The following is a 17,948-nucleotide window of genomic DNA, read 5'->3' on the forward strand; positions in this document are numbered from 1 at the left end:
TGGTTCACTACCATGTCTTATAACAGTCCTCTACTATACTGGACTGGTTCACTACCATGTCTTATAACAGTCCTCTACTATACTGGAGTGGTTCACTACCATGTTTTATAACAGTCCTCTACTATACTGGACTGGTTCACTACCATGTCTTATAACAGTCCTCTACTATACTGGACTGGACTGGTTCACTACCATGTCTTATAACAGTCCTCTACTATACTGGACTGGTTCACTACCATGTCTTATAACAGTCCTCTACTATACTGGACTGGTTCACTACCATGTCTTATAACAGTCCTCTACTATACTGGACTGGTTCACTGCCATGTCTTATAACAGTCCTCTACTATACTGGACTGGTACACTACCATGTCTTATAACAGTCCTCTACTATACTGGACTGGTTCACTACCATGTCTTATAACAGTCCTCTACTATACTGGACTGGACTGGTTCACTACCATGTCTTATAACAGTCCTCTACTATACTGGACTGGTTCACTACCATGTCTTATAACAGTCCTCTACTATACTGGACTGGTTCACTGCCATGTCTTATAACAGTCCTCTACTATACTGGACTGGTACACTACCATGTCTTATAACAGTCCTCTACTATACTGGACTGGTTCACTACCATGTCTTATAACAGTCCTCTACTATACTGGACTGGACTGGTTCACTACCATGTCTTATAACAGTCCTCTACTATACTGGACTGGTTCACTACCATGTCTTATAACAGTCCTCTACTATACTGGACTGGTTCACTACCATGTCTTATAACTGTCCTCTACTATACTGGACTGGTTCACTACCATGTTTTATAACAGTCCTCTACTATACTGGACTGGTTCACTACCATGTCTTATAACAGTCCTCTACTATACTGGACTGGACTGGTTCACTACCATGTCTTATAACAGTCCTCTACTATACTGGACTGGTTCACTACCATGTCTTATAACAGTCCTCTACTATACTGGACTGGTTCACTACCATGTCTTATAACAGTCCTCTACTATACTGGACTGGTTCACTACCATGTCTTATAACAGTCCTCTACTATACTGGACTGGACTGGTTCACTACCATGTCTTATAACAGTCCTCTACTATACTGGACTGGACTGGTTCACTGCCATGTCTTATAACAGTCCTCTACTATACTGGACTGGTTCACTACCATGTCTTATAATAGTCCTCTACTATACTGGACTGGACTGGTTCACTACCATGCCTTATAACAGTCCTCTACTATACTGGACTGGTTCACTACCATGTCTTATAACAGTCCTCTACTATACTGGACTGGTTCACTACCATGTCTTATAATAGTCCTCTACTATACTGGACTGGACTGGTTCACTACCATGCCTTATAACAGTCCTCTACTATACTGGCGCCGACAGAGATGGCCGCCTCGCTTCGCGTTCCTAGGAAACTATGCAGTTTTTTGTTTTTTTACGTGTTATTTCTTACATTGGTACCCCAGGTCATCTTAGGTTTCATTACATACAGTCGAGAAGAACTACTGAATATAAGATCAGCGTCAACTCACCATCAGTACGACCAAGAATATGTTTTTCGCGACGCGGACCCTGTGTTCTGCCTTACAAACAGGACAACGGAGTGGATCCTATGCAGCGACCCAAAAAAACGACTCCGAAAGAGAGGGAAACGAGGCGGTCTTCTGGTCAGACTCCGGAGACGGGCACACCGTGCACCACTCCCTAGCATTCTTCTTGCCAATGTCCAGTCTCTTGACAACAAGGTTGATGAAATCCGAGCAAGGGCAGCATTCCAGAGGGACATCAGAGACTGTAACGTCCTTTGCTTCACTGAAACATGGCTCACTGGAGAGACTCTATCCGAAGCGGTGCAGCCAACGGGTTTCTCCACGCATAGCGCTGACAGAAAAAAACATCTTTCTGGTAAGAAGAGGGGCGGGGGCGTATGCCTCATGGCCAACGTGACATGGTGTGATGAAAGAAACATACAGGAACTCAAATCCTTCTGTTCACCTGATTTAGAATTCCTCACAATCAAATGTAGACCGCATTATCTACCAAGAGAATTCTCTTCGATTATAATCACAGCCGTATATATCCCCCCCCAAGCAGACACATCGATGGCTCTGAACGAACTTTATTTAACTCTCTGCAAACTGGAAACGATTTATCCGGAGGCTGCATTCATTGTAGCTGGGATTTTAACAAGGCTAATCTGAAAACAAGACTCCCCAAATTTTATCAGCATATCGATTGCGCAACCAGGGGTGGAAAGACCTTGGATCATTGTTACTCTAACTTCCGCGACGCATATAAGGCCCTGCCCCGCCCTTCTTTCGGAAAAGCTGACCACGACTCCATTTTGTTGATCCCTGCCTACAGACAGAAACTAAAACAAGAGGCTCCCACGCTGAGGTCTGTCCAACGCTGGTCCGACCAAGCTGACTCCACACTCCAAGACTGCTTCCATCACGTGGACTGGGAGATGTTTCGTATTGCGTCAGATAACAACATTGACGAATACGCTGATTCGGTGTGCGAGTTCATTAGAACGTGCGTTGAAGATGTCGTTCCCATAGCAACGATTAAAACATTCCCTAACCAGAAACCGTGGATTGATGGCAGCATTCGTGTGAAACTGAAAGCGCAAACCACTGCTTTTAATCAGGGCAAGGTGTCTGGTAACATGACCGAATACAAACAGTGCAGCTATTCCCTCCGCAAGGCTATCAAACAAGCTAAGCGCCAGTACAGAGACAAAGTAGAATCTCAATTCAACGGCTCAGACACAAGAGGCATGTGGCAGGTTCTACAGTCAATCACGGACTACAGGAAGAAATCCAGCCCAGTCACGGACCAGGATGTCTTGCTCCCAGGCAGACTAAATAACTTTTTTGCCCGCTTTGAGGACAATACAGTGCCACTGACACGGCCTGCAACGAAAACATGCGGTCTCTCCTTCACTGCAGCCGAGGTGAGTAAGACATTTAAACGTGTTAACCCTCGCAAGGCTGCAGGCCCAGACGGCATCCCCAGCCGCGCCCTCAGAGCATGCGCAGACCAGCTGGCCGGTGTGTTTACGGACATATTCAATCAATCCCTATACCAGTCTGCTGTTCCCACATGCTTCAAGAGGGCCACCATTGTTCCTGTTCCCAAGAAAGCTAAGGTAACTGAGCTAAACGACTACCGCCCCGTAGCACTCACATCCGTCATCATGAAGTGCTTTGAGAGACTAGTCAAGGACCATATCACCTCCACCCTACCTGACACCCTAGACCCACTCCAATTTGCTTACCGCCCAAATAGGTCCACAGACGATGCAATCTCAACCACACTGCACACTGCTCTAACCCATCTGGACAAGAGGAATACCTATGTGAGAATGCTGTTCATCGACTACAGCTCGGCATTCAACACCATAGTACCCTCCAAGCTCGTCATCAAGCTCGAGACCCTGGGTCTCGACCCCGCCCTGTGCAACTGGGTACTGGACTTCCTGACGGGCCGCCCCCAGGTGGTGAGGGTAGGCAACAACATCTCCTCCCCGCTGATCCTCAACACTGGGGCCCCACAAGGGTGCGTTCTGAGCCCTCTTCTGTACTCCCTGTTCACCCACGACTGCGTGGCCACGCACGCCTCCAACTCAATCATCAAGTTTGCGGACGACACAACAGTGGTAGGCTTGATTACCAACAACGACGAGACGGCCTACAGGGAGGAGGTGAGGGCCCTCGGAGTGTGGTGTCAGGTAAATAACCTCACACTCAACGTCAACAAAACTAAGGAGATGATTGTGGACTTCAGGAAACAGCAGAGGGAACACCCCCCTATCCACATCGATGGAACAGTAGTGGAGAGGGTAGCAAGTTTTAAGTTCCTCGGCATACACATCACAGACAAACTGAATTGGTCCACTCACACAGACAGCATCGTGAAGAAGGCGCAGCAGCGCCTCTTCAACCTCAGGAGGCTGAAGAAATTCGGCTTGTCACCAAAAGCACTCACAAACTTCTACAGATGCACAATCGAGAGCATCCTGGCGGGCTGTATCACCGCCTGGTATGGCAACTGCACCGCCCTCAACCGTAAGGTTCTCCAGAGGGTAGTGAGGTCTGCACAACGCATCACCGGGGGCAAACTACCTGCCCTCCAGGACACCTACACCACCCGATGTCACAGGAAGGCCATAAAGATCATCAAGGACATCAACCACCCGAGCCACTGCCTGTTCACCCCGCTATCATCCAGAAGGCGAGGTCAGTACAGGTGCATCAAAGCTGGGACCGAGAGACTGAAAAACAGCTTCTATCTCAAGGCCATCAGACTGTTAAACAGCCACCACTAACACTGAGTGGCTGCTGCCAACACACTGACACTGACTCAACTCCAGCCACTTTAATAATGGGAATTGATGGGAAATGATGTAAATATATCACTAGCCACTTTAAACAATGCTACCTTATATAATGTTACTTACCCTACATTATTCATCTCATATGCATACGTATATACTGTACTCTATATCATCTACTGCATCTTTATGTAATACATGTATCACTAGCCACTTTAAACTATGCTACTTTGTTTACATACTCATCTCATTTGTACATACTGTACTCGATACCATCTACTGTATCTTGCCTATGCTGCTCTGTACCATCACTCATTCATATATCCTTATGTACATATTCTTTTCCCCTTACACTGTGTACAAGACAGTAGTTTTGGAATTGTTAGTTAGATTACTTGTTATTACTGCATTGTCGGAACTAGAAGCACAAGCATTTCGCTACACTCGCATTAACATCTGCTAACCATGTGTATGTGACAAATAAAATTTGATTTGATTTGATTTGGTTCACTACCATGTCTTATAACAGTCCTCTACTATACTGGACTGGTTCACTACCATTGTCTTATAACAGTCCTCTACTATACTGGACTGGACTGGTTCACTGCCATGTCTTATAACAGTCCTCTACTATACTGGACTGGACTGGTTCACTGCCATGTCTTATAACAGTCCTCTACTATACTGGACTGGTTCACTACCATGTCTTATAACAGTCCTCTACTATACTGGACTGGTTCACTACCATGCCTTATAACAGTCCTCTACTATACTGGACTGGACTGGTTCACTACCATGTCTTATAACAGTCCTCTACTATACTGGACTGGTACACTACCATGTCTTATAACAGTCCTCTACTATACTGGACTGGTTCACTACCATGTCTTATAACTGTCCTCTACTATACTGGACTGGTTCACTACCATGTCTAATAACAGTCCTCTACTATACTGGACTGGTACACTACCATGTCTTATAACAGTCCTCTACTATACTGGACTGGACTGGTACACTACCATGTCTTATAACAGTCCTCTACTATACTGGACTGGTTCACTACCATGTCTTATAACAGTCCTCTACTATACTGGACTGGACTGGTTCACTACCATGTCTTATAACAGTCCTCTACTATACTGGACTGGACTGGTTCACTACCATGTCTTATAACAGTCCTCTACTATACTGGACTGGTTCACTTCCATGTCTTATAACAGTCCTCTACTATACTGGACTGGACTGGTTCACTGCCATGTCTTATAACAGTCCTCTATTATACTGGACTGGTTCACTACCATGTCTTATAACAGTCCTCTACTATACTGGACTGGTTCACTACCATGTCTAATAACAGTCCTCTACTATACTGGACTGGTTCACTACCATGTCTTATAACAGTCCTCTACTGTACTGGACTGGTTCACTACCATGTCTTATAACAGTCCTCTACTATACTGGACTGGACTGGTTCACTGCCATGTCTTATAACAGTCCTCTACTATACTGGACTGGTTCACTACCATGTCTTATAACAGTCCTCTACTATACTGGACTGGTTCACTACCATGTCTTATAACAGTCCTCTACTATACTGGACTGGTTCACTACCATGTCTAATAACAGTCCTCTACTATACTGGACTGGTTCACTACCATGTCTTATAACAGTCCTCTACTATACTGGACTGGTTCACTACCATGTCTTATAACAGTCCTCTACTATACTGGACTGGTTCACTACTATGTCTTATAACAGTCCTCTACTATACTGGACTGGACTGGTTCACTACCATGTCTTATAACAGTCCTCTACTATACTGGACTGGTTCACTACCATGTCTTATAATAGTCCTCTACTATACTGGACTGGTTCACTACCATGTCTTATAACAGTCCTCTACTATACTGGACTGGTTCACTACCATGTCTTATAACAGTCCTCTACTATACTGGACTGGTTCACTACCATGTCTTATAACAGTCCTCTACTATACTGGACTGGTACACTACCATGTCTTATAACAGTCCTCTACTATACTGGACTGGTTCACTACCATGTCTTATAACAGTCCTCTACTATACTGGACTGGTTCACTACCATGTCTTATAACAGTCCTCTACTATACTGGACTGGTTCACTACCATGTCTTATAACAGTCCTCTACTATACTGGACTGGTACACTACCATGTCTAATAACAGTCCTCTACTATACTGGACTGGTTCACTACCATGTCTTATAACAGTCCTCTACTATACTGGACTGGTACACTACCATGTCTAATAACAGTCCTCTACTATACTGGACTGGTTCACTACCATGTCTTATAACAGTCCTCTACTATACTGGACTGGACTGGTTCACTACCATGTCTTATAACAGTCCTCTACTATACTGGACTGGTTCACTACCATGTCTTATAACAGTCCTCTACTATACTGGACTGGTTCACTACCATGTCTTATAACAGTCCTCTACTATACTGGACTGGTTCACTACCATGTCCAATAACAGTCCTCTACTATACTGGACTGGTACACTACCATGTCTTATAACAGTCCTCTACTATACTGGACTGGTACACTACCATGTCTTATAACAGTCCTCTACTATACTGGACTGGTTCACTACCATGTCTTATAACAGTCCTCTACTATACTGGACTGGTTCACTACCATGTCTTATAACAGTCCTCTACTATACTGGACTGGACTGGTTCACTACCATGTCTTATAACAGTCCTCTACTATACTGGACTGGTTCACTACCATGTCTTATAACAGTCCTCTACTATACTGGACTGGTTCACTACCATGTCTAATAACAGTCCTCTACTATACTGGACTGGTTCACTACCATGTCTTATAACAGTCCTCTACTATACTGGACTGGTTCACTACCATGTCTAATAACAGTCCTCTACTATACTGGACTGGTTCACTACCATGTCTTATAACAGTCCTCTACTATACTGGACTGGTTCACTACCATGCCTTATAACAGTCCTCTACTATACTGGACTGGACTGGTTCACTGCCATGTCTTATAACAGTCCTCTACTATACTGGACTGGACTGGTTCACTGCCATGTCTTATAACAGTCCTCTACTATACTGGACTGGTTCACTACCATGTCTTATAACAGTCCTCTACTATACTGGACTGGTTCACTACCATGCCTTATAACAGTCCTCTACTATACTGGACTGGACTGGTTCACTACCATGTCTTATAACAGTCCTCTACTATACTGGACTGGTACACTACCATGTCTTATAACAGTCCTCTACTATACTGGACTGGTTCACTACCATGTCTTATAACTGTCCTCTACTATACTGGACTGGTTCACTACCATGTCTAATAACAGTCCTCTACTATACTGGACTGGTACACTACCATGTCTTATAACAGTCCTCTACTATACTGGACTGGACTGGTACACTACCATGTCTTATAACAGTCCTCTACTATACTGGACTGGTTCACTACCATGTCTTATAACAGTCCTCTACTATACTGGACTGGACTGGTTCACTACCATGTCTTATAACAGTCCTCTACTATACTGGACTGGACTGGTTCACTACCATGTCTTATAACAGTCCTCTACTATACTGGACTGGTTCACTTCCATGTCTTATAACAGTCCTCTACTATACTGGACTGGACTGGTTCACTGCCATGTCTTATAACAGTCCTCTATTATACTGGACTGGTTCACTACCATGTCTTATAACAGTCCTCTACTATACTGGACTGGTTCACTACCATGTCTAATAACAGTCCTCTACTATACTGGACTGGTTCACTACCATGTCTTATAACAGTCCTCTACTGTACTGGACTGGTTCACTACCATGTCTTATAACAGTCCTCTACTATACTGGACTGGACTGGTTCACTGCCATGTCTTATAACAGTCCTCTACTATACTGGACTGGTTCACTACCATGTCTTATAACAGTCCTCTACTATACTGGACTGGTTCACTACCATGTCTAATAACAGTCCTCTACTATACTGGACTGGTTCACTACCATGTCTTATAACAGTCCTCTACTATACTGGACTGGTTCACTACCATGTCTTATAACAGTCCTCTACTATACTGGACTGGTTCACTACTATGTCTTATAACAGTCCTCTACTATACTGTGGACTGGTCACTTATAACAGTCCTCTACTATACTGGACTGGTTCACTACCATGTCTTATAACAGTCCTCTACTATACTGGACTGGTTCACTACCATGTCTTATAATAGTCCTCTACTATACTGGACTGGTTCACTACCATGTCTTATAACAGTCCTCTACTATACTGGACTGGTTCACTACCATGTCTTATAACAGTCCTCTACTATACTGGACTGGTTCACTACCATGTCTTATAACAGTCCTCTACTATACTGGACTGGTACACTACCATGTCTTATAACAGTCCTCTACTATACTGGACTGGTTCACTACCATGTCTTATAACAGTCCTCTACTATACTGGACTGGTTCACTACCATGTCTTATAACAGTCCTCTACTATACTGGACTGGTACACTACCATGTCTAATAACAGTCCTCTACTATACTGGACTGGTTCACTACCATGTCTTATAACAGTCCTCTACTATACTGGACTGGTACACTACCATGTCTTATAACAGTCCTCTACTATACTGGACTGGACTGGTTCACTACCATGTCTTATAACAGTCCTCTACTATACTGGACTGGTTCACTACCATGTCTTATAACAGTCCTCTACTATACTGGACTGGTTCACTACCATGTCTTATAACAGTCCTCTACTATACTGGACTGGTTCACTACCATGTCCAATAACAGTCCTCTACTATACTGGACTGGTACACTACCATGTCTTATAACAGTCCTCTACTATACTGGACTGGTACACTACCATGTCTTATAACAGTCCTCTACTATACTGGACTGGTTCACTACCATGTCTTATAACAGTCCTCTACTATACTGGACTGGTTCACTACCATGTCTTATAACAGTCCTCTACTATACTGGACTGGACTGGTTCACTACCATGTCTTATAACAGTCCTCTACTATACTGGACTGGTTCACTACCATGTCTTATAACAGTCCTCTACTATACTGGACTGGTTCACTACCATGTCTAATAACAGTCCTCTACTATACTGGACTGGTTCACTACCATGTCTTATAACAGTCCTCTACTATACTGGACTGGTTCACTACCATGTCTAATAACAGTCCTCTACTATACTGGACTGGTTCACTACCATGTCTTATAACAGTCCTCTACTATACTGGACTGGTTCACTACCATGTCTTATAACAGTCCTCTACTATACTGGACTGGTTCACTACCATGTCTTATAACAGTCCTCTACTATACTGGACTGGTTCACTACCATGTCTTATAACAGTCCTCTACTATACTGGACTGGACTGGTTCACTACCATGTCTTATAACAGTCCTCTACTATACTGGACTGGTTCACTACCATGTCTTATAACAGTCCTCTACTATACTGGACTGGACTGGTTCACTACCATGTCTTATAACAGTCCTCTACTATACTGGACTGGTTCACTACCATGTCTTATAACAGTCCTCTACTATACTGGACTGGTTCACTACCATGTCTTATAACAGTCCTCTACTATACTGGACTGGTTCACTACCATGTCTTATAACAGTCCTCTACTATACTGGACTGGTTCACTACCATGTCTTATAACAGTCCTCTACTATACTGGACTGGTTCACTACCATGTCTTATAACAGTCCTCTACTATACTGGACTGGTTCACTACCATGTCTTATAACAGTCCTCTACTATACTGGACTGGTTCACTACCATGTCTTATAACAGTCCTCTACTATACTGGACTGGTTCACTACCATGTCTTATAACAGTCCTCTACTATACTGGACTGGTTCACTACCATGTCTTATAACAGTCCTATACTGGACTGGACTGGTTCACTACCATGTCTTATAACAGTCCTCTACTATACTGGACTGGACTGGTTCACTACCATGTCTTATAACAGTCCTCTGCTATACTGGACTGGTTCACTACCATGTCTTATAACAGTCCTCTACTATACTGGACTGGTTCACTACCATGTCTAATAACAGTCCTCTACTATACTGGACTGGTTCACTACCATGTCTTATAACAGTCCTCTTCTATACTGGACTGGTTCACTACCATGTCTTATAATAGTCCTCTACTATCCTGGACTGGTTCACTACCATGTCTTATAACAGTCCTCTACTATGCTGGACTGGTTCACTACCATGTCTTATAACAGTCCTCTACTATACTGGACTGGACTGGTTCACTACCATGTCTTATAACAGTCCTCTACTATACTGGACTGGTTCACTACCATGTCTTATAACAGTCCTCTACTATACTGGACTGGACTGGTTCACTACCATGTCTTATAACAGTCCTCTACTATACTGGACTGGTTCACTACCATGTCTTATAACAGTCCTCTACTATTCTGGACTGGTTCACTACCATGTCTTATAACAGTCCTCTACTATACTGGACTGGTTCACTACCATGTCTTATAACAGTCCTCTACTATACTGGACTGGTTCACTACCATGTCTTATAACAGTCCTCTACTATACTGGACTGGTTCACTACCATGTCTTATAACAGTCCTCTACTATACTGGACTGGTTCACTACCATGTCTTATAACAGTTCTCTACTATACTGGACTGGTTCACTACCATGTCTTATAACAGTCCTCTACTATACTGGACTGGTTCACTACCATGTCTTATAACAGTCCTCTACTATACTGGACTGGACTGGTTCACTACCATGTCTTATAACAGTCCTCTACTATACTGGACTGGTTCACTACCATGTCTTATAACAGTCCTCTACTATACTGGACTGGTTCACTACCATGTCTTATAACAGTCCTCTACTATACAGGACTGGACTGGTTCACTACCATGTCTTATAACAGTCCTCTACTATACTGGACTGGTACACTACCATGTCTTATAACAGTCCTCTACTATGTGTTCCTCCCAAATGACACCTTATTCCCCAATGGCCTCTGGTCCAAAGTCCTACACTACATAGGGATAATGTTACAAACACTGTGAACCTGTGGACGGACCGGCTGTGGTACGTGACACTGGCACTTTAAAATAAACATTTTAATCCACAGTTGTGTTCATTTGGTTTATTTAAGTAAAACATTATCGTATTTCCTGATCACTTAAATATCACGATGAGGAAAATTATACAAATATCCTGGATTTTAACGTTTAATTCAATTAATTAATGTAATTTTCCGTGTTTTGTATGTCCATCTCATTCAAACAGCTGTCTGGATATATTCGTCTATTAAATCATTGCCACATCATTCTGCGGTATCATCCTTGACTGTCAAAGTCCTGTATTTGTCCATACAGACAAGACAGGACACTGGATCTCCCATGTTTGTTTCCAGTGACTGGTTACGAGATGAGAGTTCTAGATGGGTCAAAGATACAGCAGGTTATGTTTGTTATTGCCAGCGTTGTCTGGTGACACATGCAGAAATGAGGCAACTGTAATTACTATCCCAGAGTTGACCGACCTCTATTAGTCAATGTTGTCATGAAGTCCTTTTAAAAGACATCGGTTTCATCCTGAATTGTACCTAAATTGCACCCTACAAAGTGCACCAATTTGGATGAGTGCCCTGTTAGGTCCGGGTCAACAGTAGTGTAGGGTGCCATTTGAGACGTCATACATATTGATTGTTCTTGTTGTACGAGAACTTCAGATGTTTTAACACGAGTTGAGATGGTATTTACAGTATGGAATAGAGATGGCACAACTGGGAAACAGAATCAGTAAAGTGCCGCAGGTCAGGTCAACCAATCTTGGTTTACCGTTCTACAGGTCTACTTCAAGTCCTGGCTCAAACCGCAGCAAAACCCACTACAGAGTCAGGTCAAACCCCCAGCACCCACTACAGAGTCAGGTCAAATCCCCAGCACCCACTACGTAGTCAGGTCAAACCCCCAGCACCCTCTACGGAGTCAGGTCAAACCCCCAGCACCCACTACGGAGTCAGGTCAAACCCCTAGCACCCACTACGGAGTCAGGTCAAACCCCCAGCACCCACTACGAAGTCAGGTCAAACCCCCAGCACCCACTACGGAGTCAGGTCAAACCCCCAGCACCCACTACGGAGTCAGGTCAAACCCCCAGCACCCACTACGGAGTCAGGTCAAACCCCCAGCACCCACTACGGAGTCAGGTCAAACCCCCAGCACCCACTACGGAGTCAGGTCAAACCCCCAGCACCCACTACAGAGTCAGGTCAAACCCCCAGCACCCACTACAGAGTCAGGTCAAACCCCCAGCACCCACTACAGAGTCAGGTCAAACCCCCAGCACCCACTACGGAGTCAGGTCAAACCCCCAGCACCCACTACGGAGTCAGGTCAAACCCCCAGCACCCACTACAGAGTCAGGTCAAACCCCCAGCACCCACTACGGAGTCACGTCAAACCCCCAGCACCCACTACAGAGTCAGGTCAAACCCCCAGCACCCACTACAGAGTCAGGTCAAACCCCCAGCACCCACTACGGAGTCAGGTCAAACCCCCAGCACCCACTACGGAGTCAGGTCAAACCCCCAGCACCCACTACAGAGTCAGGTCAAACCCCCAGTACCCACTACAGAGTCAGGTCAAACCCCCAGCACCCACTACGGAGTCAGGTCAAACCCCCAGCACCCACTACGGAGTCAGGTCAAACCCCCAGCACCCACTACGGAGTCAGGTCAAACCCCCAGCACCCACTACAGAGTCAGGTCAAACCCCCAGCACCCACTAGAGAGTCAGGTCAAACCCCCAGCACCCACTACAGAGTCAGGTCAAACCCCCAGCACCCACTATAGAGTCAGGTCAAACCCCCAGCACCCACTACAGAGTCAGGTCAAACCCCAAGCACCCACAACAGAGTAAGGTCAAACCCCCAGCACCCACTACAGAGTCAGATCAAAACCCCAGCACCCACTACAGAGTCAGGTCAAACCCCCAGCACCCACTACAGAGTTAGGTCAAACCCCCAGCACCCACTACGGAGTCAGGTCAAACCCCCAGCACCCACTACAGAGTCAGGTCAAACCCCCAGCACCCACTACAGAGTCAGGCAGTTTAAAATATCCAATGAATTGACCTCCACGAATACCTACTACTAATGGCTTTACACTGATGGACTGAGTTAATAACGTCTCCACATAGATCCAGGTCAGCTGGCTCGGCTGGACCAGGGGCTCGGCTGGACCACGGGCTCGGCTGGACCAGGGGCTCGGCTGGACCAGGGGCTCGGCTGGACCACGGGCTCGGCTGGACCACGGGCTCGCCTGGACCACGGGCTCGGCTGGACCACGGGCTCGGCTGGACCAGGGGCTCGGCTGGACCACGGGCTCGGCTGGACCAGGGGCTCGGCTGGACCAGGGGCTCGGCTGGACCACGGGCTCGGCTGGACCAGGGGCTCGGCTGGACCACGGGCTCGGCTGGACCACGGGCTCGCCTGGACCACGGGCTCGGCTGGACCACGGGCTCGGGGGGGAGCAGACGGAGGGATGTTGGTCGTTGACCCCTGACCTCCATCCTCCTCATCTCTCGCGTCTCCCTTCCCAGCATGCATCTCTCTGAAAACATGAACATCTTTCATGTTTCCTGAAATAATACATCCCAAAACAACTTTTGATGTTTGAGAGAGATGGACATGGAACTTGATGTATTCGTTTTGTGTCAGCCCCAACTTACAAGTTACTTTTATTATGGCAAAGGGGATAGTGAGGGGGGAGGAGGGAGGAATGGAAGGATGGACAAAGATATGGTAGTATCAGGGAGGGAGGGAGGGAGGAATGGAAGGATGGACAAAGATATGGTAGTATCAGGGAGGGAGGGAGGGAGGGGGGGGAGGGAGGAATGGAAGGATGGACAAAGATATGGTAGTATCAGGGAGGGAGGGAGGGGGGGGTGGAAGGATGGACAAAGATATGGTAGTATCAGGGAGGGAGGGAGGGAGGAATGGAAGGATGGACAAAGATATGGTAGTATCAGGGAGGGAGGGAGGGAGGGGGGGGAGGGAGGAATGGAAGGCTGGACAAAGATATGGTAGTATCAGGGAGGGAGGGAGGGAGGGGGGGGAGGGAGGAATGGAAGGCTGGACAAAGATATGGTAGTATCAGGGAGGGAGGGAGGGGGGTGGAAGGATGGACAAAGATATGGTAGTATCAGGGAGGGAGGGAGGGGGGTGGAAGGATGGACAAAGATATGGTAGTATCAGGGAGGGAGGGAGGGGGGTGGAAGGATGGAAAAAGATATGGTAGTATCAGGGAGGGAGGGAAGGAGGGGGAAGGAGGGGGAGAAGGATGGACAAAGATATGGTAGTATCAGGGAGGGAGGGAGGGAGGGGGGGGTGGAAGGATGGACAAAGATATGGTAGTTTTGGGAGGGAATGGAAGGGTGGACAGGGAGATGGTAGTGTCAGGGGGGGAGGGAGGGTAGATCTGTGTCTTGGAGGAGGAGAGATGTGAGGAGAGGGGAGATGAGAGGGGAGGAGAGGTGAGAGGAGAGGGAGGGGAGGTGAAGGAGGAGATGTGAGGAGGAGATGTGAGGAGGAGATGTGAGGAGATAGGAGATGTGAAGAGGAGATAGGAGATGTGAGGAGGAGATAGGAGGAGATGATAGGAGGAGATGTGAGGAGATGTGAGGGGGAGATAGTAGGAGATGTGAGGAGGAGATGTGAGGAGATGATAGGAGGAGATGATAGGAGGAGATGATAGGAGGAGATGTGAGGAGGAGATGTGAGGAGGAGATAGGAGGAGATGTGAGGAGGAGATAGGAGGAGAGTGGTGGAGCGTTTTTTTATTCTTTGCTTGTTTCTCTCACGAGTTTTAACTAGTTGGAGGTCAGGAGGGCATTACATAAACCATCCACATGGAGCCCTCCCTCCCTCCCTCCCTCCCTCTCTCCCTCTCTCCGTCCCTCCCTCCCTCGCTCCCTCCCTCCCTCCCTCCCTCCCTCCCTCCTGCCTTCACACACCCACAGGGAATTCTTAATGTCCTGCTCAGCATTTCAGAAACCACGTTGGATTGCGCAAAGACACAGACATGTACCCCATTTTGCAGGTTACTGTGCAGTGGGGTAGTTTTATTTTAGTCCAACTGACTAACGACAACAAACATCCTCTAATTAATTTGGCCAGGAGACTCGGGATAAACTACATTGATGACATCAATTAGATTCTAATGAAAACAGATAAAAGCAGAAGCCAGAGGGGGGGGGGGGGGGGGGGGGGGGGGGGGGCAAATGGAATTTCTGAACAGGACTCATCAAAGTCTTAACATTGCTACAAATTCCCATTACGTCCGAGTAGAAGCCTTTAATTTGCAAAGCTCATGTCTGGTTGGGTACTTAGAAGTACACGGTCAAATGATTCAATCTCGAGTCCTTAGCTTTACATCCCCAATGGTTCCCTGTGTAGTGTCTTGGACTCTGGTCAAAACTAGTGCCCCGAATAGGGGAATAGTGTACCGTTTGGGATGCACTCCCAAGTCCTATGCCGAGAAGAGGGAACAAATAGAAATCTAATTTGGCGTGTTACTTCTCATCCTTGCTGGAACATGTGGTTGGGTGAATCGTTGGATTAGTGAAGACTTCAGAAGTGTTCCAGTTGGCTTGTTTCTCCTCTCCTGGCAGGACTGAGCCGTTAGTAACACAGTGTTTACATCTTCAATCTCAAGGAGAACACATGCTAGCTAACTCCAGATTAGAGACCCTTAGTTAGACTGAAGTGTTGCAATTTTGTATGTCAGTCTGATGGTGTGGGTGATTAGTGTCTAGCGCTGTCTCGTTGTCTCTCTCTCTCTCGTTCTCTCTTTCGCTGATTCTCCTCGTTCTCCTTCTCGTTCTCTCAATCGTTCTCTCGCGTTCTCTCGTTCTCTCTCTCTCTTGTTCTCTCTCGTTCTCTCTCTCTCTTGTTCTCTCTCTCTCTTTCTGTCATTCTTTCTCTCCTTTCTCTCCTTCTCTTTCTCTCTCTCTCTTGTTCTCTCTCTCTCTTTCTGTCATTCTTTCTCTCCTTCTCGTTCTCTCTCTCTCTCTCTCTCTTGTTCTCTCTCTTGTTCTCTCTCTCTCTTTCTGTCATTCTTTCTCTCCTTCTCGTTCTCTCTCTCTCTCTCTCTCTCGTTCTCTCTCTCTCTCGTTCTCTCTCTCTCTCTCTTTCTGTCATTCTTTCTCTCCTTCTCGTTCTCTCTCTCTCTCTCTCTCTCTCTTTCTCTCCTTCTCGTTCTCTCTCTCTCTTTCTCTCTCTCTTTCTCTCCTTCTCGTTCTCTCTCTCTCTCTTTCTCTCTCTCTTCCTCTCCTTCTCGTTCTCTCTCTCTCTCTCTTTCTCTCCTTCTCGTTCTCTCTCTCTTTCTCTCCTTCTCGTTCTCTCTCTCTCTCTCTCTCTTTCTCTCCTTCTCGTTCTCTCTCTCTCTCTCTCTCTCTCTCTCTCTCTCTCTCCTTCTCCTTCTCGTTCTCTCTCTCTCTCTCCCTGCCTGCCAGTCATATTTACATGAGTGTTTTTTGTCATGACTTCTCCCGTTGGGATCTGGTCATAAGTTGTGCCCTATAAAGGGATAGGCTGCCATTTCAGACACAAGCCGTATGTTTTTTAAATATGAGTGAGCAGCTCAGAGGTTTAACTAACTCCTATGGTATCTGTGTGTTTTAGGGAACTACCCCCCTCCTCCTCCACCTGCTGACTACGGAGGCCTCCCATCCCTCATGTCCTCCCCCCCCCTCCATCCATGGACAGAGAATACCAGGTAGGAGATTTACTCATACAGTAAGGTACTTGTCATATAACCTTTCACTGTTTGGGATGGAGCACAGGTACACCAGCACTGCATTGAGTTCTGTACAGACGTAGAATAGAATGAGTCTCAAGTGATACCCTATCTCCTATATAGTGCCCTTCTTTTGACTAGAGCCCTACGGGCCCTGTGAACTACTTCCTTACGAGCCCTGTGAACTACCTCCCTACGGGCCCTGTGAACTACCTCCCTACGGACCCTGTGAACTACCTCCCTACGGGCCCTGTGAACTACCTCCCTACGGGCCCTGTGAACTACTTCCCTACGGACCCTGTGAACTACCTCCCTACGGGCCCTGTGAACTACCTCCCTATGGGCCCTGTGAACTACCTCCCTACGGACCCTGTGAACTACCTCCCTACGGGCCCTGTGAACTACCTCCCTACGGACCCTGTGAACTACCTCCCTATGGGCCCTGTGAACTACCTCCCTACGGACCCTGCGAACTACCTCCCTACGGGCCCTGTGAACTACCTCCCTACGGGCCCTGTGAACTACCTCCCTACGGGCCCTGTGAACTACCTCCCTATGGGCCCTGTGAACTACCTCCCTACGGACCCTGTGAACTACCTCCCTACGGGCCCTGTGAACTACCTCCCTACGGGCCCTGTGAACTACCTCCCTACGGGCCCTGTGAACTACCTCCCTACGGACCCTGTGAACTACCTCCCATACGGAC

The 17,948-nt window shown here is 46.6% G+C and overlaps 1 pseudogene; it reads left to right on the top strand.

Moving 5' to 3' along the window:
• The window catches only part of LOC139409587 (lipoma-preferred partner homolog), a 526,233-nt pseudogene that overhangs the window by 192,415 nt on the left and 315,870 nt on the right, over nt 1–17,948 (top strand).

This window comes from Oncorhynchus clarkii, chromosome 5, assembly GCF_045791955.1.
Source record: "Oncorhynchus clarkii lewisi isolate Uvic-CL-2024 chromosome 5, UVic_Ocla_1.0, whole genome shotgun sequence".
Classification (NCBI taxonomy): domain Eukaryota; kingdom Metazoa; phylum Chordata; class Actinopteri; order Salmoniformes; family Salmonidae; genus Oncorhynchus; species Oncorhynchus clarkii.